The following is an 18,038-nucleotide window of genomic DNA, read 5'->3' on the forward strand; positions in this document are numbered from 1 at the left end:
CCGCGGGCTGGTGACGGCGCTTATCTCCTCCTCCGCGTTTTCCTCCAGCTGGGGGGCGCTGATGGGGTGTGCGGGCATGGATGCCTGCTTCGCTGTCCTTGTGGAGTCCGTCAGCTGCTGCGCCGTCCTGATCGGGTCCCTGAGCGGCATTGTATAAGGCTCAAGGATCTGGGTTCGGACCTCCGGGAGGAGCTGACGGAGGAAAATCTCCCTTGACAGGCTAATCTCCGACTGCCTGCCGCTGCTGTCCATCACGGGAAGGGTGAGGAGGTCCTGGATCATGCCCCAAGTTTCCAGGAGGCTCTGGTCGTGTCGAGGGTTGTTCACAAGGTCAAGGTCGCGGGCAGCCCTCTCGGAGACTGGCAGGGAACAGGTCTCAATGAGAGAGGTTTTTAGATTCTGGTAGGTGACGGGGCGTGCAGCAGACACCCACGGGACGAGCTTCCTGTAGACCTCTTCCGGGAGGGTGTTAATCACAACTTCTGCCTGCAGCACGTCATCGGTAAGTCCCGCCAGCCTGAACTGCCCCTCAACCCTGTAGAGCAATGATGACGGGTTGCTGTGCATGAAAGGCGGCAGCTTTATGGCGAGGGCGGACTTAGTTTGTTCCGTCAGGACAGGCAGCGTGCAGGGAGCGGGTATCGGCATGGAGGAGCACGCGAGCCTTGGTGCAGGGGGCGGCATGGGCGGGTTGTGCGAGAGGGAGATATCTGAGTCCACGAAGTTCACGGTTAACTGTATGTGGGAGGGAATATCCACGTCCATACTCACTATTGCCCTCTTACTTGGCGTGGGTTACTTGCGTCAATATGCACTTGGGAGTGTGCCCTGTGGGTCCGCTAATGACGCTGGTGATCTGCCGACAAGAGTCAGCATGCCCAAACGCTTTGTTAAAGTGCCGTTTTTAGTCCATTAGGGGTGTGGGGTAGTTCATGGAGCCAAGACTAGGTCGCCGTATGAGTCCGCTAATGGCTCCGGGAACCACTCTGGGGTCACCACTATAAAAGGTGCAAAATAATGAGCAGGTGGACATGTACTGCTGGTTTATTAGGAAAGCAGGCCGCTTATAAAGTGGCGTGCAGACGTCATACAAAGGAATACAATAGGATACAGGTGACCCGAGGTCAATTGCTCTCAATGTGAATTCGGACAGGCAAACACAAATAACATAAAAGATCAGATTACAAGAATTGACACAATAATATTCTGACACACACAAAAAATAAAGGCATAAATAAATCAGTAACAGATACGTATTTACATAGATAAAAATGTGGCTATTTGGCTTGACCTAGGCTTGTAGGAGAGTCGCCGTAGAAAACTGGTAGTTCACCACAGAAAACCCGTTGAGCAGGGACTTTACAGATTTAGAGATAGCGCGCACTAATTGTTTCTTCTTGTTGTTGGCTGTGGAGTTCGAATTATCCCCTAAGCTGTCATCAAATATTCTGTAGTGGGGAAAGTATTCACTTATAAACTGTCTGTTGTATTGCTTGCTTTCACTTCCGTAGGAACAAGTTGCTTGATAATTAACTATGTTGGAGCTTCACTTATCATGCTCAGATGCCGGCTATCTTCCAAATTTTTGTAAGTTTTCCTTTTATATATTTTGGTTAAATGGAAATTATGTTTCCCCTTAAATACATTTATTTTAGTCTTTAAACTGCATAACTTTTCCACCTTTCAGTGGGTAGTAGTGACCGAGTCTTAATCTTAAAAGGTACATTGTAACTTCTTGGATTTAGAATTTCACTTAGTCTACGGGCATTCAGAAATTTTATATAAGTTCACAAGTCACTTCGAACTTTAACTGTCACCTCTCCACACACCTCACACACTCCCTGCCCTGATGCCTTTTTCTAACTGACTCTCCTTCCAGAGTCTTCGTACTTGGTAACAACCAACAGCAATGGCTCATATGGATGACACTTTGTAAACAAAGATTGGTTCTGGCGAGATCAAGGATGCTGCCACAGGGCCTATTTTGAAGATAAAAAGAGTAGTTGAAGTTCCTCACCTCTCAGGGTGAGACATAATAAAATAACTTGAATCTATGACCAGAAACCACCCAAACTGCTAAGGGTAAGCACCGCCATATTCTTCAAGTCATCTCTTAATGGAAGCAAATACTTCTCAGATTTCCAATTAAAGACTTACCACCCTCTACCAATCTTTTTTTTTTTTTTTTTTTTAAGAGACTTATCTCCGCTTGGAATGACCCTAGCATATTCACCTACACCAAAACCCAATCAGCCAAAAAAAGGAGGGAGTGGTTTGTCTAAAGGAGTTCTCATTCTGTTAGACGGCATAAAAATGCATATTGTTTTTGACCCACTATATTTTTCTTCCTAAGGAGGAAGAGAAAGAACTGGGATGTTTGGGGGCACATGAACAGGGGCCCCAGTAATTAGACATGCATGACCATCCCTAAATACTCTACGCATCTCCAGATGGCAGTCGTAGAAACCAATAGAATACTGTACAAAGTTTTCACTCAAGACAGGAAAAGAACACTTACGAGTGTCAGGAACTATAGAGGACCAGATGTGGCAGTTATCACAAATTTGACATTTCCACACTGAAGCTGAAACTGAAAACAACTAACAAAAAAATTGAACAAGTGTCTTGGTTTGATAATCGCAGCACAATTAATAAAATTTAACTGAAAGATTTTTTAAGTGTGAGAAATAATAGGCATTTTCTACAATCTCTGTTCATAAATAGCCAGGGATATTGCCCTTTAAGTAAAGTTTTAAAAATCTGGACTTTTGCTCTCTCATAACAACTGGAATTTCAGTTATTTTAAGCCATCGAGTGGACGTTCTTAATGTCAGGTGAGCACTATCTATTCTGCGACGACTGTATTTTGCCCTTGACTGTGAGACATTTACTGGTCGAATGTCCCAGGCTTGAGGAGCTAAGACATAGGTTCCTGTACTGGGGACATGACAGAGGTGGACATTTTATCCTTGCTACGATTCTCGGGGAGGATTCCTGGAGAAGTGTCCATTGGATTAAAATTTATTCTTGAAGACGTCTTCACGACTCCAGGATCCTTTGAACCAGTGTTCAGCTGGAGAAACACCCACTGGATTATAACGCCTTCTTAAATTCTTAACATCTCTTGTAATGGTGACAAATTGCATCTCTCCTTTCTTGTGTTTCTCCTTCCAGATTTATATTAATCACATCATGTAGGCTATATTACCCGTCTTTATTTCAGATTCTTTATGTACCTCATCTTATGCATCATTGTACGGCCTTTCTGCCGATATGTATATCTACCTTTTATATGCCTTGTAACAAATGTTGTACGTATTTTTATGCTTGTAAAAAACACAAATTCTGTATGGACGCCGCAGGGGCCCTCAGGTCACCCGCTACCTTTCCGTCCGCTTTTTGTTTTATAAACACCTGTCGAGAATAATAAAGAAGTTACGGGCTGCTCTAGGAGCAAGAGCCCGTGCTGGCACAAGGCCAGCTAAATCTGAAACAACATAATAAAGAATCAGTCTCTCTCTTGACATTTCTCTTGAACCTCACACTGGTGACCCCCGGTCAGGGACAGGTAGCGCTGTTTTGGCCCAGCCATTAATGAACTAACTATGGCCGCACCTACCATCAGAAAACCTTTAGCTGACTAACTACGGCATAAAGTTTAGGCCTCTGATAGCAACCTCCCTGGCGGAAGCCATGCCATTAACAGACTAAATACGGCGTACCCAAAAGGGAATGTTTTGGCACTTCGTTCGACCTCTCGAACAAATCAGCACCATTAACGGACTCAATTCGGCGCATTTTCCCGCGTTTTGGTGCGTGAGAAGTAAAGGTGTCAGAAGCAGAACCTCAATGCAAACCCGCGAGCATCGTCTGTACGCCTCTCTCACCAACAAAGCCAGACACAGTCAAACTTCCCCCGTTCTCGCGGCAAAACACAGCATCATGGTTCCGGCGTGCAGACAAGCACTTTCGCATGGCGCACATCTCAGACGATGCTACCAAATCAGGCATAGTCATGACGGCACTCCCGGAGGAAGTATTTAACAGAATCTCCCCCTGGCTGGACACGCAACCAGACAAAGTCACATACGCGGAATTAAACAACAAAAAGCGGACAGAAAGGTAGCGGGCGACCCAAGGCCCCCAGCTGAGTCCATACAGAATTTGTTTTCTTACAAGCATAAGTAAGTATACCTTAGTTTTACCAGACCACTGAGCTGATTAACAGCTCTCCTAGGGCTGGCCCGAAGGATTAGACTTATTTTACGTGGCTAAGAACCAATTGGTTACTTAGCAACGGGAGCTGTAAAAATACGTACAACATTCGTTACATGGCATATAAAAGGTAGACATACATATCGGCGGAAAGGCCGTACAATGATGCGTAAGATGAGATACATAAAGAATCTGAAATAAAGACAGGTAATATACATGACGTGATTAATGTAAATAAATATGAAAGGAGAAGCACAAGGAAGGAGAGGCGCGATTTGTCGCGCCTCTCCTTTCTTGTGTTTCTCCTTTTAGATTTACATTAATCACGTCATGTATATTACCTGTCTTTATTTCAGATTCTTTATGTATCTCATCTTACGCATCATTGTACAGCCTTTCCGCCGATATGTATGTCTACCTTTTATATGCCATGTAACAAATGTTGTACAGGTAGTGCTCGAGTTACGATAATTCGACTTATGATAATTCGCTTTTACGATGGGATTAGCAATTAATATCGATACGACAATATTTTGAAAATACGTATTTTTAAATTTCGCGGGTGACTGGCGCAGGCAACAACGTATAATCAGGCAGCGTACGGTGTACGATACGTTGGCCCGAGAGGCTGGAATAGGTACATTAATTCAATGAGCCGACCTCACTTGCCCTCGTTGTGTCGGAAGTTAAAATAGGTCAGTGTTCGTTTGCAATTTTTGTGCGTTTGTAAATACAGGTAGTGCACGAGTGACGATAATTCGAGTTTACGATGGAGTTAGCAATTAATACCGCATGCGACAATATTTAGAAAATATTTTTAAATTTCGAGCGGGCACAAGCAACAGCAGCGTACACTACAATTGCCGTAGAATCAGGCAGCAAGAAAGACCAACTTACAATAGACCAACTTCTTTTTCTCCATTTCTTTATTCCATCTTCTAGTTAAAAAAGTAAGAGAATAATAAAAGCATTGTTAGTAACCTTATACTCTTGCGACAATGCGTACAGCCATAAACAACCGAACGAGACTCTGTTGTTTTGCTAATAACCAAATCGGATAACAACTGTTTTGCTTGTATTTCAACCATCGTACGGTTAAACAATTATCGTAGTTATGTTAAAAATGACGTTAACCCTAGATAGGAAATCCCGTGCCAAATGGCACAGCTCCCCTGAACTTTTGTATTTCCCGCCAAATTTTTTCCAACAATTCATACTTCTTTGGCTCAATTGGTGCTTTGGTGGGCATTTCAACAGAAGTTCTTCATACTGTAAGGTGTGTAACATGCTGCTCCCCCACTGTGGCGGAATTCTAACCCACAAACAAAACAACACTCACCCTGATCTTCGGTTGCTGGAGATGGGTAAAGGTCAACGGTCGCCAATCACAGCACACATAAACCACAAAAACAAAATTTCAAACAAACCCTCCACCAACAACGAACGAAAAAAAAAAAGAGACACATGCACCATCAATATCGGTACCGGTATCCAAAAAAAGCCAGACGAACTCCCCGTTCACTTTCAAGGTTGGACCTCAACTGCTCAAGACTTCCCCAAAACCGAAAAAACTCCCGACAGACAGACAGACAGCACCATAAAACAAACTCCAACAACCGAACCACTCACAACGACAATTACACTCTCTCTCTCTCTCTCTCTCTCTCTCTCTCTCTCTCTCTCTCTCTCTCTCTCACAAAACGTTGGGAAATGCTAAATAAAAACAAATTTCTTCATCCCTCTATATTTCTCCCCCTTTTTAGCATTTCCCAACCAACACCTTTCACACCTCTTTCAAATCGCCTTACGCAACACCCACGGATGCTCACTAGCAGGTCCTCTAGATCGCGTTCGCGGGCACGCAATTATTCTCTCAGACTCACTCTCTCTTCCAGCAACATTCAGATTTACATTTTCTCCTCCATTCTCTCTCAGATTCACGCTATCTTCTTCACTATTACCACTCTCAATTTCATCCACAATCTCATCTATACCCTCTAACTCGTTCCCAAATACCTCCCCCAATTCTTCAACTAACCCATCCCATTCGCTCATTGACCTTTCCAATTCTTGCAACGATTCATTCATGCTTTCAATCACTCGTCTATCACTGCTACGCTCTCTTACTCTTACACTTTCGCTCACCTCCAACCGTTCACTAACCCCTACACGTTCAGTCAACTCAGTTATATCAAACCCGCATATGCTATACGTTCTATCCATACCATCCCATTCATCCGTATTACACGCTTTATCACTCATTTCCACTTTGGCACTCACACCCTATCACACAACTTACGACCATTCAGTTTACTTACGTTCTTCCCTTTCTTACGTTTTTACCATGCTCTATCAAAACAAATTGCTGATCCTCATGCAACAACCCCTCACGTACATGCATCACATGCACCGCTTGCATCCTGGAGGATCCACCCATTTGAACCCCCTTCACACTCAGTTTCCCAAATTCGCTGTCACAGTTACCCTCTTTCGTCTACATACACTTGATACATGCCCTTCCATTCCACATTCGACACACTTCGCTATCGGTTCTGAACACATTCTCGCATAATGCCCATTCTTACCACAGTTGCCACATATTACATTCACTCGGGTACCCCTACAACCATTAGCAATATGACCCACCTGTCCGCACCTGTAGTATTTAACCCCCCTATCTTTCGTACACTCCCTTACCAAATGTCCCGATTGCCCACACCCGAAACACACTCCTAAAGCCCACCTACACTCATTCTTTGTATGTCCTTCCTTTCCACATCTAAAACACTTCGCTCAACTTCCACTCATCGACCTTCCCCTTTGTACACTACTATCCCTAACCCGTCCAACCCGTTGTTCCCTTACAAACCCACCATTCATCCTCCCTGGCACCTCCACATTACTTGCTATTACACTCCTATCTATTACACTATCGGCCATTCTCATTGGGCCCCTCAACACTGCATCCCTAAAGCTTCCGAACTCTGGTACTCTCTCATCTACCCCAGCCCTTACACTTACACTTCTGCTCTCTTTATAACCCTGTCAAGCTCATAATCTTCTACAATTTCCAAAATTTCTCCCCAAGTCAACCTTTCATTCGTCCATCTTTTCTTCTCCTTCCGCTTCAAGCTCACAAATTCTCTAACTCCATCTGGCACTGTCCCTAACAACTTCCATACTAACTCCTTACATTCATCTATCCCATCATCCCCAAACTTCTTCCTTGCCAACGTCTCCAGCCTACAAGCATACAGTGACAAGGTTTCCCCAGCTTTCATTCTTGCCACATCAAATTCATTCTTCCTCTTATACTTAACACTCGCTTTCATACGCCTCGCTTGCTCAACTAGTCTAGCTTTTACCTTGTCATACTCAACATCTCCCACACTCATAATAACCCTATACATATCAAGCAAAAACCCAGTCAAATATTCTCCTAATTCTCGTGCCCACACTCTCTTACTCTCCCCGTACTTATCCTGACAAAACCTTTCATACTCCCTAAAGAAATCATGCACATCCCTACTTCCATACTCATTATACCTTTCACACCGGGTACCCCCCCACATACATAGCCTTTCTCACTTCTTTCTCACTTTCACTCTCTCACTTTCGCTACTTTCACTCTGTCCTTTCATACCCTCTTCCGAATACAAAGAGTCCACTTCCGCACTTACATTCATCTTACTCATTACACTCTTCTTCCCCTCTTTTATCCACTTTTATCCACTCACCTCCATCCACCTCACTATCACTACTGCCTTCACCCTCGCCATTCTTTCCTGCCTTTCCACTTCCTTACCCTTCTTACCAATTTCCTTTCCCTTTCCCTTCTTCCTTTTTCCTCCCGACTTATCCTTACTTTCCCTCCGTTCCTTCCCTTGCTTTTCATTCCCTTTTCCTTACCCTGCCTTTCATTCTCTCGTTTCTTACTTCCTATTTCCACATCACTTTCATCACTCACGCTTCCATTCACTTCTTCCTCCTTTTCTTTCTCTCTTGCCCTTCACACGTTCCAGAGGACCTGCCTCCAACAGCCCCTTCTCCAAAACCACCCTTTGAACCTACCTTTCATCATTTCTTCCACACTTTTCATCATTCCCTCCAACTTTTTATCCATCCTCTCTTCCATTCTCTCTTCTGACTCTTTCATCTCCCCTTTCATTTCTTCTTTTGCACTTCTTTGCATTCCCTCCACCTCCTCCAACTGACTCCTCAATCTCTCAATCTCACCCCTCAACCACGTATTCTCCTCTCTCAACCTTACCAGTTCCTCTTCCATCCTTCTCTTCAGTCACACTACCAGCCACCAATCTCACTTGCAGCTGCAATACCAGCTGCCCCGTTGGCGCCAAATATTATGTGGCGGAATTCTAACCCACAAACAAAACAACACTCACCCTGATCTTCGGTTGCTGGAGATGGGTAAAGGTCCACGGTCGCCAATCACAGAACACAAAAACCACAAAAACAAAATTTCAAACAAACCCTCCACCAACAACGAACGAAAAAAAAAAAGACACACATGCACCATCAATATCAGTACCGGTATCCAAAAAAAGCCAGACGAACTCCCCGTTCACTTTCAAGGTTGGACCTCAACTGCCCAAGACTTCCCCAAAACCGAAAAAACTCCCGACAGACCGACAGACAGACAGACAGCGCCGTAAAACGAACTCCAACAACCGAACCACTCACAACGACAATTACACTTGCTCTCTCTCTCTCTCTCTCTCTCTCTCTCTCTCTCTCTCACAAAACGTTGGGAAATGCTAAATAAAAAGAAATTTCTTCATCCCTCTATACCACTCTTGGTGAGTACTCATGTATCCAAATGGCACAGCATTTCCTAATATGATAGCATATGGTGTAAAAATATTTTTTTCAGAAAAGGCCATTACCGCATGTAAATAACATAATGACTATGTTTTGAGAGTGTAATAGCCTTATTAGATCTTGTACATAGTGAAACATGACTTACATTATTCCATATATAGTATTATTGATTTATTATTATTATTTTTTTTTTTAGTGTGATAAAATGCCCAGGAAACGTAAGAGAACACTGTCCAGGTTCGACTTAGATGCCTTGGTGAATACCTCAGCTTTTGATAAGATGCCTTGGTGAATACCTCAGCTTTTGATATGGTCTTGTACACTACCCATGATGAAGGAATGGACAGTGACATTTCTCATTATGGGATTACTGAGTCTCCCCACCCCTCCCCTAGGGCTGGCCCTAGTAGCAGGTAACTGCATTTGTTTCATATTGCATTCACACATTGAAAATATACTAGAAACAAAGTTATTTGAAAGAAAAAAAGGTTTTATTGCATATACAAGCATAAAATTCACCAGAACATATCATCATAGCTGAAAACTAAGTGTTTGCTGCTGAAGTGTAAATAATAATATGTCCGTTTTTATTTATTCCAGGACCGATGTTTTCTGTGGTTCCCAGGATGAACAAGACGCCTAGGGGATTCTTTATAGTTCCTAGTTCATATATTCAAAAATTTTTTTTGCTGAATGACGTGTCTTTTTATCATTACAGTACCTCAACTGATAAGATCTTTTTTATATCAAAGTTTTTTTCTAATAAGTCAAAAGTATATTCTGTTAAGTTTAATTGTCATAATTGAGGGTGATATTTGTTCAAGAATAATTTTTTTAAACTTTTGTATAGTTTTGGTAAAATAAAGCATGTTTGCATATTTTTTTAAAATTTTTTCCTACAATGATTCCATATGGATACAGGATTTCCTATAGCGTTACGCGCAGGTACGATTTCCTATCTAGGGGTAAGTACTGATATGTTTTTACACTACCCTTATCCGCTTTGGAGAAAAGATCGGCAAGGAAATATACTGCTGCAGTAAAATTAAGCTGCAAGTTGTAGCTGACACTGAGAAAAGAATGTTCAAGCTGCTAATAACTATAAATTATCATACATTGGCAACATGGATGAAACTCGACCGCAAATAAAATTGGAAAGTATTTTAATCAAAACTACTGGACATGAAAGAACACATATTACTGCTGTTTTTACGCCGATAAAAGATACATACGAAAAGCTCGTGGTATGATGATGAAATCAAGAGAAACTAGCGAACGAAATCTTGATTTTTTTTGTTTACACAAAACAAAGGGCCAGCCGCCAACGTCATCTACTAACGAAAAAAATGGCTAAAATAATTTCACAACGAGACATATTTAAGTTATATTTCGACATAAAAACACTTTGTATAACGAAAAATACACATTTCCCTTATAAATAAAGTATCTAGAGATTCATTTACGCTAACTTGAAGCAAGAAATGCCCTCTGAACCGAGTTAAATGCATCGAAATAAAGACCGCGTGATCGATTCCGAAACCAAAACATTTGATCGCTATGATCGGAATTTATAATGCAAAAGCAGTATAAGAATATTTACGATTGGATAGTGTAGTAAAGCATAACATTTTAAAAGATCCATGGAAAAGATGCACATTCGTTATTTTGATGTTTGTATAATACGGCGGTGTTATGTGGAAATAGAATACAGTATAATGTAGGCTATGCTACCGTATATGATATACGAAAGTGCAGGCCAGGCCTTGTTTGTTATTCAATTTCTCTTAATACTGGCTTATCATGTCAGTCTGCATTGAACCTGCAGAATTAGCTGACACTAATAATTACTATACCATATATGTATAAAGTATACTGTAGTGTAGGCTAGGCTACCATATATGTATAGATGGTACTGATTACCCTAGTGTAGGCTAGGCCATATTCGAGTTACGATTTTTTCAACAAACGATGGGTTTTTTGGAACCTAACCCCATCGTAAGTAGGGGAATACCTGTACGTATTTTTATGCTTGTAAGAAAACACAAATTCTGTATGGACACAGCTGGGGGCCTCGGGTCACCCGCTACCTTTCCGTCTGCTTTTTGCTTTATAAATACCTATCGAGAATAATATAATACAGGCTGCTCGAGGAGCAAGAGCCCATGCTGGCACAAGGCCAGCTAAATCTAAAACAACAACATAATAAAGAACCAGTCTCTCTTTTGACATTTCTCTTGAACCTCACACTCTAGGATCCTGCGAAGCAATCTTCAGCTCTTGAACGGGTTCCTGTATGATCCGCTTCTCTTCAAGAAAACTCCCATTGGATTAAAATATACTCTTGAAGACATTTTAACGACTCCAGGATCCTTTGAAGCAGTCTTCAGCACCTGAAGCATTCCTGGAGAAACGCCCATTGGATTGTAATGTCTTCTTAAATTCTTAAAGACTCCAAGATCCTGTGAAGCCGTTTTCAGCTCCTGAACAGATTCCTGCCGGATCCGCTTCCCTTCAAGAACATGGGCTTCCCTCAAAGAAATCTTCGAAGCCTTTTGTCTCCAGGAAGGACCAGAAGCCTTCGGAATTCCCAGAAGCCTTCTCTGTTCTTACACAATACTAAAGAACAGAGTTTTATGGAGAAGAAATCAGAGGAGAAAGGTTTCGAAGACCCTGGAGCTTGCCTTGAAGACTTTGGAAGCCCCAGAGGCTCTGGAATTCTGGAATTCCTAGAAACCGGAATTCCCAGAAGCCTCCGTACACGCAAATAGAGACAGAAAGGCAGTCAAGGAAATTAATATAATATCGTTATATGCATCCGAGTTATACTTCGTGCAATAAAACGGGGTTTGAACCCGAAGGGAAATGAAAACCCTATTTTTAGTCTGGGAGCCGCGAGAGCCTCATGCAGTTACGTCTGCCTTAGGCAGCGCCCCGGCTAAATCCCTTAACAGAGAACTTATAGCACAGGGTTGGCACATATTCATTCCGGTTAACGGAAGCTTGTCACTACTGTGATAGGATATCAGGTCTCGGGGGGGTCTGCACTTTGACCCCCTATCTGCCGCATTGATGAACCAATTCATGGCTAAACATCTCCACTGGTTACACCTTCCCATTTGCGCTTCCGTGGCTAGTTCGAATGAATCGGGTCAAACGCGACTACGCATCTACTGCGCATGTTGCCAACCCAATGTAGGAATAGCCGCACCTCCCTAAAAGGTTATACTCCCTGCAAATGAAGGGGAGGGCATAACCCAATATACGTAATACTAACTGGGAAGGTCTGAGGCTCTCGCGGCTCCCAGACTAAAAATAGGGTTTTCATTTCCCTTCGGGTTCAAACCCCGTTTTTAGTCAAAGGGAGCAGCGAGAGCCTCATGCAAGTGTACCAGAGAACATTTTAAAGAGGCTTTTGTATATTTATAAAGCCGTCAAACATCATTTGACAGGGAGGATGGACTTTTGGCCACTATCCCTAACCAAAAAAGCTTTTTCGCTTCCCTTGGGTTCAAACCGAAATCTAAAATCCTTTCCCTTTACGGCTGTAACAGCCCACCCTTTAAGCTGTCTCCGAAGAGACTGTGTATTGGTGAAGAGCAAAAGAAATAGACTATAATAGGAAAAAATAACTTACCGGTTTTTAAAATACTCACTCACTCTAAAGGAAGAGTTCCTCTTGCCAGCCAATTCACCTTCTAGGCGTCCTTATCTCTTGCCTACGACTTTGCCAAGGGATATGCACGCAGTCTGGACACCTCGTATTTGTTTAACATAGTGTTTGACAAACACTCCATGCCCAGACCACCCCGTGTACTTGGATATGTCCTCCATACTAAAGTTACCGAAAAAGGCAAGTGAGGCTGCGTACTTACGGAGGTCATGTGACTTTGGATCTGATCCTGGGCATAGATCTACAATTAACTTACAAATGCTGGTTCTGAGGCTTTCTAGGCAAAGTGGGGTGCTTTCGTTTGGTACCAAAAAGAGGGGCCCTTGCGTGATATGGTTGGTGCGATCAAGGTACTTTTTCACTGTGGCCACTGGACACAGCTTCGGATTAGAGGGCAAAGAAGAGATAACTATGGGTTTCCGTCTATGAAACGGATTCTCATTTTTAGCTAAAAATTCTCCGAATGAAAAGGTTACTTTATTCTTTCCGAAAGAACAAAACTGATCTCCTCTTTTTAGCGCATGGATCTCCGCTGATCTGGCTCCCATCGCCAGGCCCACTAAAAACGTTTTTTCTAACAAAAATTTTATATTATTGTCTGAACGTCTGTTCAGAGCAGCTAGGACTATATCTAGATCCCATGATAATTCACATGGTTGTTCACTCGGCCTGCGGAGAGCCATTGATTTCATCATCATTTCAAACACTTCTGAATGCACCTCTACTACGAATCCGTACCTTAAAGGAACCGCAAGGGCTGCCTTGTGATTTTTAATAGTGGAGGGAGCCAACTTTTTTAAGTCAAATAAAAACACAAAGAACTCCCCCAAGAAGTTATTATCGATGGTAGTTGGTCTACGGTCCCTAACAAATGAGACAAATTTGTTCCACACTGACTGATACTGTTTGGCGGATTTCCCCTTAATATTAGTGATTAAGAATTCCCTGACTTCAGGTGACCATTCCATGAAGCACAGGGATCTGAGAAAGTCCACACATGAAGGCTTTTCGTCAGAAAGGAGGAGGCGTAGACAGTTATCCCTTGAACCTGCTGGGAAAGAATAGGAAGATGTAGTGGCTTGTGATGAGAAGTCAGCTTCTGCAGGGTTGGAAACCAAGGGCTGTTTGGCCACATTGGAGCAATCACTACTCCCCTCCCCTTGAACTCTTTAAGGAGTTGTACTACTTTCATTAATAAATTCATTGGAGGAAACAGATAAATGTTCCCCAGCAGGTTCCAGTCCAGCGAAAGTGCCTCTGGCCACTGCTCGAAGGTCGTGATAGGGGGTGACAAAATTCGGTAATTTGTGATTGTCGCGTGTTGCGAACAGATCTACCTGAAGATATGGGTGATCTTGGAGGATCCCGCTGAATGACCCGCTGTCCAATTCCCACTCCCCTTCCTGGGCTTTGAATCTGGAGAGGGAGTCCGCTAGGACATTCTGAGCTCCCGCAAGGTGGGATGCTGACAGAGGCCATTTCTTCACCTGAGCTAATCTCATGATCCCCAGCACTATATGATTCAATGGCTTTGACCTTGATCCCCCACGCTTCACGCATTGTACCACCCTCTTGGGTTTCAGTCCCTTGAGTGACAGGAGCACTGCCATCATTTCTTTGATATTGATATGGCAAGATTTGAGGGCTCCCGACCACTTTCTGGACACTTTATTTTGATCCGAGTGTCCCCCCCATCCGTCCTTCGCCGAAGCATCCGTATGAATGGTCACTGAGACTGGTTTCGGGACTAGCCGGACTGAAGATTTCAGGGCCTGATTCGATGCCCACGGCTTGAGCATTGTCTTGCACCTCCTTTTCATCGGAACCTTGTGGTCTTGAATGATTTGTTTGCCTTTAAAATGAGAATCCAGTTCAAATCCTTCAAAGTCGTTTTCAAGACTGGATCTACTACTGATGCGAATAGGAGTTTGCCCTGCAGCACTTCTAGGTTCCTTCTGGAAAAACTCTTGGCTTTTTCTGAACCTCTTTACCTGATCTACTATTGACCTCCTGGAGGTCTCTGGTAGGGCTAGCTAGCTTTCTAGACACCATTTTCTAGCCATCTGAACTTCTTTTCTGGCTTCAGCCGTGACTTTTCCCAGTTGATTAGGAACCCGAAGTCCTGCAAGGTCTGAACCACTATTCGGGACGCTTCTAGACACTCTTCTATCGATTCCGCCCAGATCAGCTAGTTGTCCAGATACGCCATGACATTCACCCCCTGTAGTCTTAGTTGTTCTAAGATCACTTTGGTCAATTTCTTGAACACTCTGGGGGCTACACTGAGGCCGAATGGCATCACTTTGAATCTGTACGACTGGCGACCCAGACGGAATCCTAGATACTGGCGAAAATGAGGTTGGATTGGAATGTGCCAATATGCGTCTTTCAAGTCGATAGAAGAGGTGTAGCTGTCCTTTGGCAAGGTATGTCTTATCTGATCTATCGTCAGCACTTTGAATTTGGGACAGTTTATTGCTTTGTTGAGGACAGAGAGGTCCAGAATGACTCTCCTTTCCTGAGAGTCCCTCTTTGGAACACTGAAAAGCCTCCCCTGGAACCTGATAAAGTGGCATTTCTCTATTGTGTCCTTTATTAGCATTTTGTTCACAAATAGGATTGACTCTTTTGTGCTGCGCTGATGCAAGTATTTGTTGCGGAAGGGGCCCTTCCAATCCCAGCGCAGACCTTTTGATACCACTTGATAGGCCCAAGGGGACACTTTCCAGGCTTCCTGGAACCTCTTCAGTCTGCCCCCAACCTGAAATGTCTCATTGGTTGAATTGACCTCTACCACCACCTCGTCCTCTCCTGTTACCTTTCTTCCCTCGAAAGGATCCGCCTCTTCCACGACCGCCTCGAGCCTCCTGGATCTGCCTAAATTGGGATTGTTGAGATGGCAGTGCACTGCTGCCCTTCAAGGATGGCTGAGAGTGTGGCATAGGGAATTCTTTCTGGGAAGAGGGACCTTGTCCTGGGTCCCGCACAGGAAGAGCTGATGCTTTAAAAGCCTTCTTATATTGTCGCTGCTTCCTGCGTTTTACCCCCCTTGGGTCTGCTTCCGGGTCATATCCTAGTAACTCCTCAAATTTGATACCTCGGTGGGTAGCAATACTATTCAGCTTGGTTACTAGGTCCCTAGGGAAGAGGTCACTACACATAGGGGAGGCGAAGAGGAGCTCCTTTACTGGCACAGACTTCTGGTCAGCGAATTTTAGGGCTTGACGTCTAAGTTTTAATTTGGACACCGCCCAAGCCTCCAGAAGGTGAATGAAGATTGGGCCCATGTTCCGAATTTGTAACCTTGGGAGCACTGAATCTCTTTGCTGGTCACAGCAGTATGCCTGAGATTCCATTAACGTTAAGATTGTAATGCAGGACATTAATAGTTTCCTCGCCTCAAACTCCTGAACACACAGGGTGTCGGCAAGGTAAGGAGTGTCCACAAAAAAGCATGAACGGGCATGGTTTGCTAGAAATTTGCCTTTCTTCATCACTTCTGTGAAGCCTGCTAATGGTTTTGTTAGATCGTCCATGGGATCTGGCAGAACTGTTCCAAAGTCCTGGAGTTCCTTTAAAGAGAACTTCGTCCCATGGGCGGCTGACTCTACCCAGTTCTTCTCCCAAGATTTGAACAGTTTATTGGTGATAGATGGGAACTTCTCACCAACTGGTACTTTCCAGGCGGGAATGTTCCTAGCAAGAACCTGGGTGTCCAGAGCACTACCTCCCAGGTCCTGGCAGATATTAGAAAGGAAGCCCTTCGCCTGATCCTGGGTAAAAATCATGGTTTCCTCCGGTACCATAGCCAGAGTCTTAGGCGTTTGGCATCGAAAGCGAAACTTACTACCTTTGAAGTGGACAAAAGGTTTTGCAGACTCTAACCTAGCTAGAGGGGTGCATACATCACTATCATAGAAGATGCCATCCACCGCTCTAGCTAGCCGTGATGCCACCACCCAGGGACTATACTGCTCAGGCTCATCCTCCACCACTCTCAAATCTGGGAAATCATCTATATTAATGGGGGGATCTGACACTTGTGCTTGCTCCGGAGTCTGTCCCTGAGCCCCTGTTTCCAAAGATTTTGCAAGTTGTAGTTCTATCAACTTGTCCAGCTTTGATTCCATTGCAGACATCCTAGCTTCTTGTGCCGCAAACTTTCTCTTAGTAGAGGCAGTTGTGCGGACTGAAACATTATCCTCATCGACGTCCATAGGAGCCGATTTACTAGGGATGCTGCCAGGAATCGGTTGATCTATTGGGGGTCGAGGCTCAGCATCAGATAGATCCCCCTCATCATCCAGATTTTCAGATTCTCCCAAATTGATTTCATCCCCTGGTATGAAGGGGGACACCACAGTGGATGCATTAGGATCCACCACGACATCATCAGGTGAGTTCTCATAACCCCTGATCGACCGAATTCTGGCCGCGGGGAAGAGAAAATCTCTTACACCTTTGTCTGGCAAATAGCCAAGAGGACCTTTTGGGCCGATTTTGGAGAATCCTCTTACCCATGCTCTTAAATGTTGTATATTAATATTTGCCAGAGAGCCAGAAACAGTGTGATCGCCCGTACGAGCCCATGACAGCCACTCAGTACATATGTCACACCCTTCCGGACTCCAGTATGGATGGTCCGTACCCTGTACACTGCAGGAGCACACCCCGACAAATCTCATGCTGAGTCTTGATGGAGTCTATCCGTTTCTTACAGGCGGCATTAGCGCACTTATTTGGCAAAGCCTATAAAAGAAAATAATACTATGAAATACCCCAAATGTTTATGAACTATGTTATAAGCCATTACATCATGAGAAAACGAGCATATAGGGGTTTTAGTTCATGACACTTACCTGACAGATATATAGCTGTGCCTCCGAAAGGGACTGACAGAAATTCAAACTTTACGGCACACGCAGTTGGGCCAGGTGGTTAGTACTCATTCCCGCCGCTGGGTCGCGGTATCAGGAACCATTCTATTTTCGACCAGATTTTCTCGGTATTACCAACACCTGTTGTCAATACCTCTCCTCCGCCGTTGATTTCGAAACTTTTTCCACTGAGTATTCTGATTGTCTTTGGTTTTTGACTTTGGATTTGTGGATAGGCATACACTTCTGTGGACTGATTTGATTTTGGTTTTGGCTTTTCTTGGAACAAGATGTCTGTCTCTAGTTCTGCTAGTTTCAGGGTGTGTGTTGTGGAAGGAGTGTATGTGAGGCTACTGAAAGCTGTAGATACCACACAGTATGCATGAGGATGTAGGGGAATGGTATGTCTGTCTGTTGGATGATCGCTGCAAGGGGAT

The sequence above is a fragment of the Macrobrachium rosenbergii genome, chromosome 22 (assembly GCF_040412425.1).
Source record: "Macrobrachium rosenbergii isolate ZJJX-2024 chromosome 22, ASM4041242v1, whole genome shotgun sequence".
NCBI lineage: Eukaryota > Metazoa > Arthropoda > Malacostraca > Decapoda > Palaemonidae > Macrobrachium > Macrobrachium rosenbergii.